The sequence below is a fragment of the Gordionus sp. m RMFG-2023 genome, chromosome 1, assembly GCF_954871325.1.
Source record: "Gordionus sp. m RMFG-2023 chromosome 1, tfGorSpeb1-WG-v2, whole genome shotgun sequence".
In the NCBI taxonomy this organism is placed as follows: domain Eukaryota; kingdom Metazoa; phylum Nematomorpha; class Gordioida; order Chordodea; family Parachordodidae; genus Gordionus; species Gordionus sp. m RMFG-2023.
In genome coordinates this window covers 18,505,887-18,517,598 of record NC_088775.1, presented here as the reverse complement: position 1 = coordinate 18,517,598, position 11,712 = coordinate 18,505,887, and positions in this window count along the sequence as shown.

Below are 11,712 nucleotides of genomic sequence, written 5' to 3'. Positions count from 1 at the left end.
ATCTTATAAAAAAATAAATAAGATAAATAGAAAGTAATTATAAAGTTTCACAACAAGATAAGATGGTTTCTTGCTTGCACGTAATTAATCTTAAAAATATGAATTATTTGTTAAAGCCAGGAGGATCGATAATTGTTAAAAATATATAAATTATTTTTAATAAATATAGGGAAAATTATTTAGCTAATATTAGGTGTATTAATTCTTGGAAATTAAATATTTATAATAATAAACAAATAAATCTATGACCTTATTGTTTTCGTTCTTTCCGCTTTGGCTCTTTCGGCTTGATTAGGTTATTTTTTATCCCAAAGGTTTCACTATAGCTAATAGTTCACATTTTTAGGTAATTGTTTTCCATTACTATTTTCTTTTAGTATTTTCAATAATTGCCCAATTTTCAGCAGGATGATATATCTAATGCCTTTGTTTGATAATAAGGGCCCAACATACATGTGCCTCTTTCCAAGTCTTTTTTTCCATATTAAAACAATATCATTTATTTTATTTATCATTATATGTAAAGGAGTTTTTTTCCAATCATATTTTGTTTTAATACATTTTTTATACTTTCACAATTAATTTAGGTTTAGAGTGATAAAATTATTATATTTTTTAAAGGTAAATATACCATATTATAAATTTCCTCTCTCCTTTGGCTATACTCCTTTAAACATGCATCATAGTTTATTGGTCATCCGTCTATTTTATATCTGTATACTTTAGAGAGTATATCATCTCGCATTGTTTCTCTTTCAATTTGCATTCAAAAGTGTTTCCCATCTATTTGATCAAGCGTTTCTTCTTTTTATATTGGGGTTCCCTTTATAGGTAATCTAGATAGCATGTCAGCATTTGCTATTTGTAGACTATTTTTGACTTCTATTTCAAATTGGTAACCTGCTAATAATAAAGCCCATCTTTGTATTTGGCAGTAGATGTTATTGGTATATCTTTTCTTAGATGTAATAAACTTATTATTGGCTTGTGGTCTGTTTGTAATGTGAACTTTTTTCCAAACATAAATTCTTTGAATTTTGTAACCCCAAATATGATGGCGAGAGCTTCTCTTTCTATTTGGCTAAAATTTTTCTCAGCTGCATTTAGTGTTCTTGAGGCGAATTCAATTGATCTCTCCTTACCCCCCTCTATATGTGATATTACTGCCCCAATTCCTATGGGCGCATCTATTACTGAATGGGTAATTTGAATCATATTGTTGTAATATTGAAGTACTACTTATTTCTTGTTTTATTTTTTTATAGTCTTTGCATTTATTAGTCCATCTCCAAGCAACTGCTTTTTCTAATAATTTGTATAATGGCTTGGCTTTGGCTGCAAAATTCGAAATAAATTTTGAATAGTATGTCGCTGACCCTAGAAATGACTGTAATTGTTTCAAGTTTGTTGTTTCTGGTGCTTTTTTTACTGCCTCAATATTTTTCTCGGTAGTTGTAATCCCATTTTTTGAAATATTGTGTCCTAAATACTCGATATTTTGTTTGAAAAATTTATTTTTCTATTTTTAGCTTGATTCCATTTTCATCTAGACATTTTAGTACCTTTTTTAAATTTGTTTCGTGCTTCTCTCTATTCTTCCCGGTAATTATAATATCATCTAAATAATAAGCTACTCTTTCAAAACCTTTTAATAAATTCTCGATGGCTTGTTGAAATATAGCTGGAGAAGACGATATACCAAAAGGTAGTCTTGTATATATAAATAATCCTCTATGCATATTGATTACAAGATATTTTTGAGACTCTTCCCCCACTTTAATTTGAAAATAGGCATCTGCGAGATCCAATATTGAAAATTCCTTTCCTTTTCCCAAACTGAAATTACAAGTCAAGATCGTTATCCGAAAAACAAACGAAACCCAATAGATTGGGGATAAATGATAAGTATTGAATTGTTGTTTTGTTAATTTGTATTTTTTATAGCTGTTTCTACTGCAGTAGCTATTTAGCTTTATTTATGTCTATATCAACTTCAGATAATAATCTTTGTAAAATTTTAGGATTTTTTATTCCGAATATAAATTTATCTTTTTATGCAGTATTTAAATATTCCCTTAATTCATAAGTCGTTGCTAATTTTCGAAGATTTTGTATATAGTTTATTAATTTTTCCTCATTTTTTTTACAATAATATATACCAGAATTCTTTTACTCTTATTTCAAGCATAGCGCCATCAATATTATATATTTTTTTATAAAAATTTAAATAAAATTAAAAAAAACAAAAATGTCAATTTTTGACTAAACAGTAGGGCGAGCTGGACAAAGCCAAGGACTAATTTATTACCTATCAGAACTAATATTAAAAGAAAATCCCATATTTATGTAGATTTTTATTTACCATCTATCTTTGTATCAAGTCATAAAAATATCAATATTTTCTATTTAAAAAAAATAACCAAATCATATTATTACTTTATTTTTTTCCAATTCAAGGCAAGTTTATTTTGATTTCTATTTAATCGCTCAGAATTAAAAGTGAAATGATCAGAAAAAAATCAGTGAATGCTCAAAAAAAAAGGCTCAGAATTATTTCTTAATGCTCAGATGAAAAACTTTATTGTCGAGAAAAAACTCTGTATAGCCCAGAAAAAATTTATTGAACTGTAACATACAGATTAAAAAATGAACCTCAGAAAAATATGTGAAACTATCAGCAAATCGTTTTAGATTTAAGAAAAGTGTTGAAATTCAGCAAAAATTCTGTGCATTTTTAATTTCGAGCAATTAAGAGGGAAAAATTTCAGCGTTTCAATTTTTATTCAGGGAAATCTTTTTTTTTTAGATAGTTTAGAAAAATTTCCAAACTTAATTAGACTTATTTAAATTATGTATTTATAATATTTATACACAAATAGAGTATCAAACTAAATAAAAAAATTTTTGATCGTTTTGTTTTAAAAATATTTAATTTTTTCTACTTTTACAGTAGTTAAAATGTTTTAAATGATATACTTATAAATGATATATTTTGTATAATTGTAATATGATAATTTGAATTATATAAATTTTATTTATCAAATTAAAATGCACACCTTACATTATTATAATAAAAAAAATATCTTGGGAAGATATATCTGTGTATAGCACTTTTAGGCCATATATCTATACCTATATACTATTTAAGCCAGCATCTGTATTTAAATATATTTGAAAATTTTTTAACAACTAGTTTCCACCAAAAATTTTTTGATACTTTACATCTCTAATCTCCACCATTTTATAGTTAATTAGAGATTATATGACGTTTTTATAGAAGCGCTTACCTATAAAATTGATTAAAGTAAACTCTATAATATATAATAAATTCAATAATTTAGGTTAACTTTTAACAATATTTGCCAATCAATAACTTATAATTTTACCTATAAAAGTTCTAGAAAATACAGAAGGATATTTAATTTTTTTTAAGGCTCATAATCATTTCAGGCACTATATGAATTCATCATTTTTAAAATGTTATTTTAACATTAAGATTGTTCCTCTGATTTCTGGTTATTGGGTGTTTGCTTATTCGAATTCTTGAACGGCTACCCTCCCTTCTGCTACAACCAGCTGAAAATATTTTCTACTACCTTGAATCTAATTATAAAATTAAATTAATTTCACCATTTCTATTATTTTGTCATAAAATATTATCTAATATATATAATCTCCGTAATCAAGAAATGAACGTTTTCGTATAATCTTAATAACTTTCCTATTAGAAGCTCTGAATCAGTGGCGTAGCTAGGAATTTTCCTTAGAGGGGGTCCATACATATAAAAGGTGGGGGGCTTCGCCCCCCGGACCTCCTTTAACGGGTCTTCGGCCCGTTTCCCCGGCCTTCGGCCGGGCTTATCTTACAAATCATAACTATATCTTCGATAATATATAATAAATATATTTTTTAAATGCATCAATAATATGTTATTATAATTTAGTAGATTATTCTCAATGACTTTATAATAATACTATCCAGAATAATTTCAATAGTAATATAATATCCTTCCACAAACATCAAAACCAGAAAAATATAATTGATATAAAATCACTTTTAAGTCTTTTGAACGTATAATCTAAAAAAAAATTTTGCTCTGGGAGGGGTCCAAACCCGAAAACCACCCCCGTAGTTACGCCACTGCTCTGAATTATAGATTTTTGAGAATATATTTTGTTTTATGCTTTTTAATATTTTATTTCTTTAAATTCCAACACTTTACAATGTAAAAAAAAATCGAAGAATTAAAAATATATGGTAACTCACTGAATCACGGGGAAATTTTTAATATTATTTTTTTTAATTTTATTTTTTTTAATATATTTTTTTAATATATTTTTTTTATTTTTTTTTTTAATTTTTTTTTTTATTTATTTTTTTATACAAATTTTTTTATAAAAAATAATAAATATAAGATCATTTGGATATTTTTTTGGTGTAATTTTACATTAAAAAGGGAGATTTAAAAATTTAAAAAAACGGAGTAAATTTCAAAGTTTAAAAAAACGGAGTATATTCAAAAATTTTAAAAAAGGACTATATTTAAAAATTTAAAAAAGGACTATATTTAAAAATTTTAAAAAAGGACTATATTTAAAAATTTTAAAAAAGGACTATATTTAAAAATTTTAAAAAAGAACTGTATTTAAAAATTTTAACAAACGGAGTATATTGAAGAATTTAAAAAAACTGAGTATATTTAAGAATTTAGAAAACGGAGTATATTTAAGAATTTAAAAACGGAGTATTTAGTTTGTGAAAATTTTCATAATTCTTACAATTTACTATTAAATCAAATACAAGATAATTAATCAATATATTTGAATAAACATAATATATACAATGATAATATAAATATATGTATTTAAGGAAAAACAAAAATAGTTCTATATAAATTTATATCATTTAAAAATTTAATTTATTTATTTATATTAGACATATTTATAATATTACGAAAATTATATATAAATGAGAGGAAGATTTTCTTCCATTTCTGGGGATGCTTGCCTTAAGATCCCTCCATAAATGCTCAATACGTTGAGTGTGGGTTGATATATCATTAGGTTCTATAAAGTTTTTGCTATGATTGACAGAGTAATGATCATATCCATTTTCATTCAGATTGTTGTAACTTGGAAAAATATTTAATTTTAAGATTTATCAATATTTAATTTATCCCTTCCATTTGTCTATCATTATAGTTGAATCATTATGGACATGTTTACTAATTATACCCAGAAGGGTCTCTTTATCTCTTTTCTCAGTTTCAGCTAAAAAAAAATCCATTATTTCTCGATATACCGCCTACAATCCAAATGGCATTGGATTTTAAAATCCTGCCTGTGTTATTTTTCCTTTTAAAAATATGAGATTCGTCTATTTCTATAACATGCCCAGGACCCCCTATTTTCTTAAAAGATGGCCTGTGTATGGCAGAAAATTTTTCTAAATATTGCATACCTAAAAAAAATTATTGACAAATTTTATAGATATATTCATTTTCCAATAGAACTTTGTGCTAATTTTATTAAAACAAGACTATCACTAATAGAAGTCCTGGACACAAAAAGATATATTAAGGTGGATAAATTTGTTAATAGGAAGATTTAAATTTTCAAATATAGTGCCTAATTAATAAAATATAATCTAAAAAATAATATATTAAACCCTTCCATTAGAATAGCTGCTTGAACATGTTGAGCATCTTACTCTATAAGATGCTCCATTTTTCTCTATTTTCATGCTATTATTGCAACACCTATGATTGATAAGAAATTTATGATCTTTTAAAAAAGACATGGTCCTTATATAAAAAATTATGATTTCGTTAAAATTTATGTGATCCATAAAGATGTAAAATGTTAAATTTAAAAAAATATTAAATTCTTAAAACTTTTGAATAATTAAACTTTGAATTTATATTGTATCAAAAAATTTCCATCAAAATCCAGACAATCATTTATTTATTATTTTTTAATAAAAAAAATAATCTAAAATTACGCCAATTGAACCAAAAAGGTATGCAAAATTCTTAAAAATTTTGAGTAATGAAACTTTCAATTATTATTAAATCAAAAAATTTCTACCTAAATCCAGACGATCTTATATTATTTTTATATAAAAAAAGAATTATTTTTTTTAAAATTTAAAAAAAAAAATCTAAAAAAAAAAATCTAAAAAAAAATAATATTAAAAATTTCCCCGTTATTAAGTGAGTTACCAAATATATATATCATAATTTTTTTCAATATTATTTTTTTATCAATTATTTTTTATATAATAAATAAATATTTATTATAATACAACATGTACCCCCTTTTCAAGGTAGTACATGCCACAATGTTCCTGCTGTAACTATTAACAAAAATTAATCAGCGTACAAAAATTAATGCATGGAACACTTATAATTTAAGAATTTTTTTGAAAATTCCTTTTTCTTGCATGTTCATCAATAATATCCATGAGTCTTAGAAAAATAAAATCGGCTTTTCCACATTATCAACAACACTCTTTCCTATACCTTCATTCGATGCATTCCCTACTAATATAATATCTAATGTCTCATTAATTTAGAATAGGTTTTTCTACCATCTTTATATTTAATATTTCGAAACTTTTATTATGATTTAAACCCCATTCAAATTTTATATTTTTCTTCAATAACTTATACAACGGTGTAGCAATCTCCGCAAAATTCTGTATGAAACGATGATAATGATTGGTGGCTCTTAAAAACGTTTGTAATTAAGTTTTATTATTCGGTGCTCTCATGCTCATAACCTTATCAATATTCTTTGCCATTGGAGAAATTTCATTTCCAATTATTATGTCTTAAGTAGGTATATATCCTTTACTCCAAAAACACTTTTTTTTATATTAGCTCTTAAACCATTCTCTAAAATTATGTTTAACACTTTAATTAATCTCGTATTATGCTCCTGTTCTGTTCTACCTGATATCAAAACATCATCAAATAATATATGATTCCACTTAATCCTTGGAACATGGCAGTCATCGTTCTTTAAAATATTGAGGTAGATACTTTCAACCCAAAAGGCAATCTGCAGAATGCAATAACCCTCTGTGTGTTGTAATTGCTAATATTTTACTTGTTTTGTCATTTAACTTATCTGTTAATAAGCATTAGAAAAATCTATTTTCGAAAAAAATATTGCTCCTTTTAAATTAGCCAATTGCTCTATTCTTGGTAAAAGATATTTCACTGTTGTTATCCACGGATTTACAGATATCTTAAAATCTATGCATATCTCAAGCTATTATCTGGTTTTCTTTTAGGGACCAACGATGTCTCCCAGTTGCTATGAACTATTGGTCTTATTGTATCTTCTTTCAGCCATTAGACTCCTCTATTCAAGAAAAAGGTAATCTTCTCATGCCAAAAATTTAGGCAGGTAATTTTTCTCTAATCTTATATCTACCTCAAAATCTTTTAGAGTACCTAATTCCTCTTTAAAAACATCATTGTATACCTATTCAATATATCCTTTATTTCATTGCTCATCTTATCCTCAACAACATCAAGTTCTACCTTATTCTTAATTCCTTGTTGTTTGACTTCAACTGCAGTTACCTATCTCTTCATGTCACTCCTATATCTAATCAAAAATTTTGGTGCTCGATTTCTAAGTCTATCGAGAACTAAATCATGTTTAATTTCGAAACTAGGTAACTCAGTCTTGTCATGCTTTGTGTCATTTATCTAGTTATATTGATGTTATAAACAGTTTCAAACAAAGACCACCAATTATAATTAGGACCTATATTATAATGTTATTCCAACCTAAGATAAGCTCTATCTTTAATGTTGTAATCCATAAGATTATCTCATTATTTATATCTAACAATTTCATCACATAAAACCCTATTCTTCTTGCTATGAAATTTTCTTCTGGAAGACATTTATTAAAATACACTCATTAAACTGATCTCGGCTCCTGTATCAAATAATAAGAATGTTTCATTTTCCCCTATTCATATCTTAATCCTCGGGAATTTACTTCTTTTTACTATCTTTTCTAATTCAATTTTACGCACATTTTCTGTTTTTCCAAAATTTTTTCTATATTATTTTAATCAGACATATTTCTCGCACTTAAAATGCCTTATTATTTCGCATTGTCGAGACATGTGTCCGTGTTTGCCACACTATAACAAATAATCGATCTGTAAATCTATCTGTCTTATCTTATTTTTGTTTCATATAATACTCTTAATTTTTTCTAATTCTCTATTCTCACACTTTATACACGCTGTATTTCTTCCTATTAGTATTCCTAATATAAAACTTAAAATTATCAACGAAAGTAATATTATCCATGTTGTCTAGTAATAAACTCCACATATTTATTTACTTGATATACATTACCAGCTAATAACCCGTCAAGAATGACGGGGTTTAGGAGTAATTAGTTTGTGTATATGGTACTAAATATACTTTATTAATACATTTTATAAAAATATTAAAATTAGGAGAAAAAGAGGTAAATATATGAATCACACCTCATAAGATATTCTTAATTTAAAGTATGATGACCCGTCTTTCTTGATGAGCAAAATGAAAAATATATAACTAAGAGTACCAGAGGTCTCGTTAGTCCGCATAGCTGAGCCCGTCAAAAATGACGAGGAATGGGAATTTTCCTTACTCTTATGATAGTTGTTATCTGTTATTTAAAATTAATATCAATTTTTATTGTAACCCCCTACCCCTCCCCCCTACAGGCCAGGTCCAATCCATTAAAAATAAGTGTAAATGCTATGTTTTGAATCAAAATATATTTCAAGCTTTTAATATTATTTGTTGAAATATTACTGATTACCTATGCCTAATATTTAATATTTAAAAAAATCCCAAGCAAGGTCCAAGGCCATAATAATTTTAAAAAATTTCCCCCAAGCTCAACCAAAGATCATAATTATTTTGTTAGTTGGGAACTAGAATAAAATATTAAAAAAATCATAATGAATTTAAAAATACAATCAAAATCATTTTACGGGCCTTGGTTTTTTGATCAGGCCGAGCCCAAGGCATGCAAAAAAAAATTTGTTTTAGGTCAATGTCTGATTCAAGTTAATAATAAAATTCCCAAGCGTCCAAGCTGATAATAATTTTGAAAAATTTTCCCCAAGCCCAGCCCAATATAATTTATAATAATATTTTCCAATCCCAGCCCGCCCCATTATAATTTTAAACAATTTTTCTCAAACCTGTCAACCGATAATAATTTTTAAATTTTTTTCCCAAGCCTGGAACTTCCAAAGAAAAAAATAAATATTGATATAATTAAATTCTTTTTCAAAATTTAGTTTTATATATAAGAAGAATTGTATTATAAAAAACGTTAAGTCAGGAGATCAAATCACGTTGATGTATATAAAAAAAAAATTTTTTAATTTTTCCTTTATAAATAAAAAATAATTTAACATTAGAGGCATATAATCTCCTTCTATTTATTAACATTAAGATGATAGGAAATGTTGTATTAAAATAAATATATATTTATTATATAAAAAATAATTGATAAAAAAATAATATTGAAAAAAACTCTGATATATATTTCTTTAATTCTTCGATTTTTTTTAAGTTAAGTGTTGAAATTTAAAGAAATAAAATATTAAAAAGCGTAAAACAAAATATATTCTCAAAAATCTATACAGAGCTTCTAACAGTTGGTGCCGTTTATTTTTTTATTCAATCACGGAGAAGATATCTGGAAAGAGTGGACGCAGTGTACTTATAATATACGATTACGGTGGAAAATAAAAAAAATTCGAAATAAGGTAAAATTTTGTTCTAAAAAATTTTATGTACTGTTTAATAATTATTTTAACAATAATTGCAGTAGCATATTTTTTTTTCATTTAGAATTATAAAGATTATAATAATAAATTTTTTAATAAGCTTGCTATAAATATACAAAAATTAGATCCTTGAAATAATTTGTAAGGTATAAGTTAAAGTATAAAAAAAATATATATTCAACAAAAAGAATATAAGCACTTTTAATTATGTGGAGATAAAAAGTATGTCATTTAGTATTAGTTTTAAGCCCAATATTAAGCATTTATATTTGGTATAAAAGAAGAAATATTAATAAGGAGGCGAATAAAATAAGATTGTTAAAACAAATGGATAGGGAAAAAAATGAAAAATATAATAAAATGGAAAAGTTATATAATGAAATATAGATGATGAAAAATATGAAATGATCTTTAAAGATTCTGAAAAAAAGAAAATTTGGAATTAATGTTAATAAAACAGAGATCATTAGAGATTCTGAAAAAGAAAGAAATGAAGATAAGGAAAATAAAAATATAGAAGGTGAAAATAATGAAATTGAAATAATAAATAGGACATAGTAATAAAAGAAATAGAGATTGAAAATATATAAAAAATAAGAAAATTAAGAAAGAAAATTTGGAAAGGGAAGAGAAAAAGAAGAAAAAGAATTACTTAAAAAGTTGAAGAAATGAAACGGGAAATTAAAAAATTGAACAAGGCAAATCAAAGGTATAATGTAAATATTTATAGAAATATAAGTGAAAAGGAGGAAAATAAAAGGAGTTAGTTGAGTGGAACGAGTCAAAATAGAGCATGTTATAATTGTGGGAAATATGGTTATATAAGCAGAGAATGTAATGAAGGGATAAATCAAAGAATGTTACCAGTAGTTTGTAAAAGATGTGAAAACAAAGGACATAATACAAAGGAGTGTTACGTTCCGGTATACAAGTTATTAAATAAAAAAACAAAAAATTATGGTAGCGTGTGAAAATTGTGGGAATTTCGGACATAATCAGGATAAGTGTTATAAAAGTCAGCAGGGAAATTCTAAAACATTTCCAGCGGTGGAATACAGAAAAAATGAAAAATATATATGAAAAGAGAAGTGTAGAAGATATAACGTGTTTTAAATGTCATAATATTGGTCATTATGCGAAAGATTGTACACTAGGATGACTGTATGATAGTGAAATAAAAATATTTGGAGGAGTTACATCAAAAAATCAATTGGATCTAATGAAACAAAGTATATAAAAATGGTAAAAGATAATAATGAAATGGAAAGATGAAGGAAATGGAAATAACACTTATGGGATTTATAAAAATATGTTGGAAAATGTAACAGATTTTAAAGTTGGAAGAGAATAAAAATTTTGATCAATATCCAAGGGTGAAAGTGAATGTAGGAAATAAAGAAATTTCGATGTTATTGGATACAGGGGCAACAATATCTGTAATGGGGTATGATGAATTTTACAAATTATGGCCAAATGAAACTATAATTAAAGATAAAATGAGGGTAAAACAATTGAATGGTTCAGAAATTATGGCATTGGGAAGTAAATTTACCGGTATTGGTAAATAAAGAAATAATAAATTTGGATTTTTGGGTATTGGAAGAAAAAATTGATACAGTTCTGAGATGGAATTGGATATCGAAATTTGGATTAGAAAATATTTTTTTGAATATATTTTAAGGGAAAAATGATAATAAAAATATTGAAATATTAAAAAAATCTGTAAAAAAGGTAGATGTTAAAAATTTGGGAAATAAATTGATGAAAAATGAAATTTTAGAGAATATTAAAATTGAGAATATGGTAAATAATAATCAAGAAATTTGTGATAATGAAAAAAATGAAATTGTGGAAAATACAATACTTAAAAGTGGTGAAATTAAAAATGT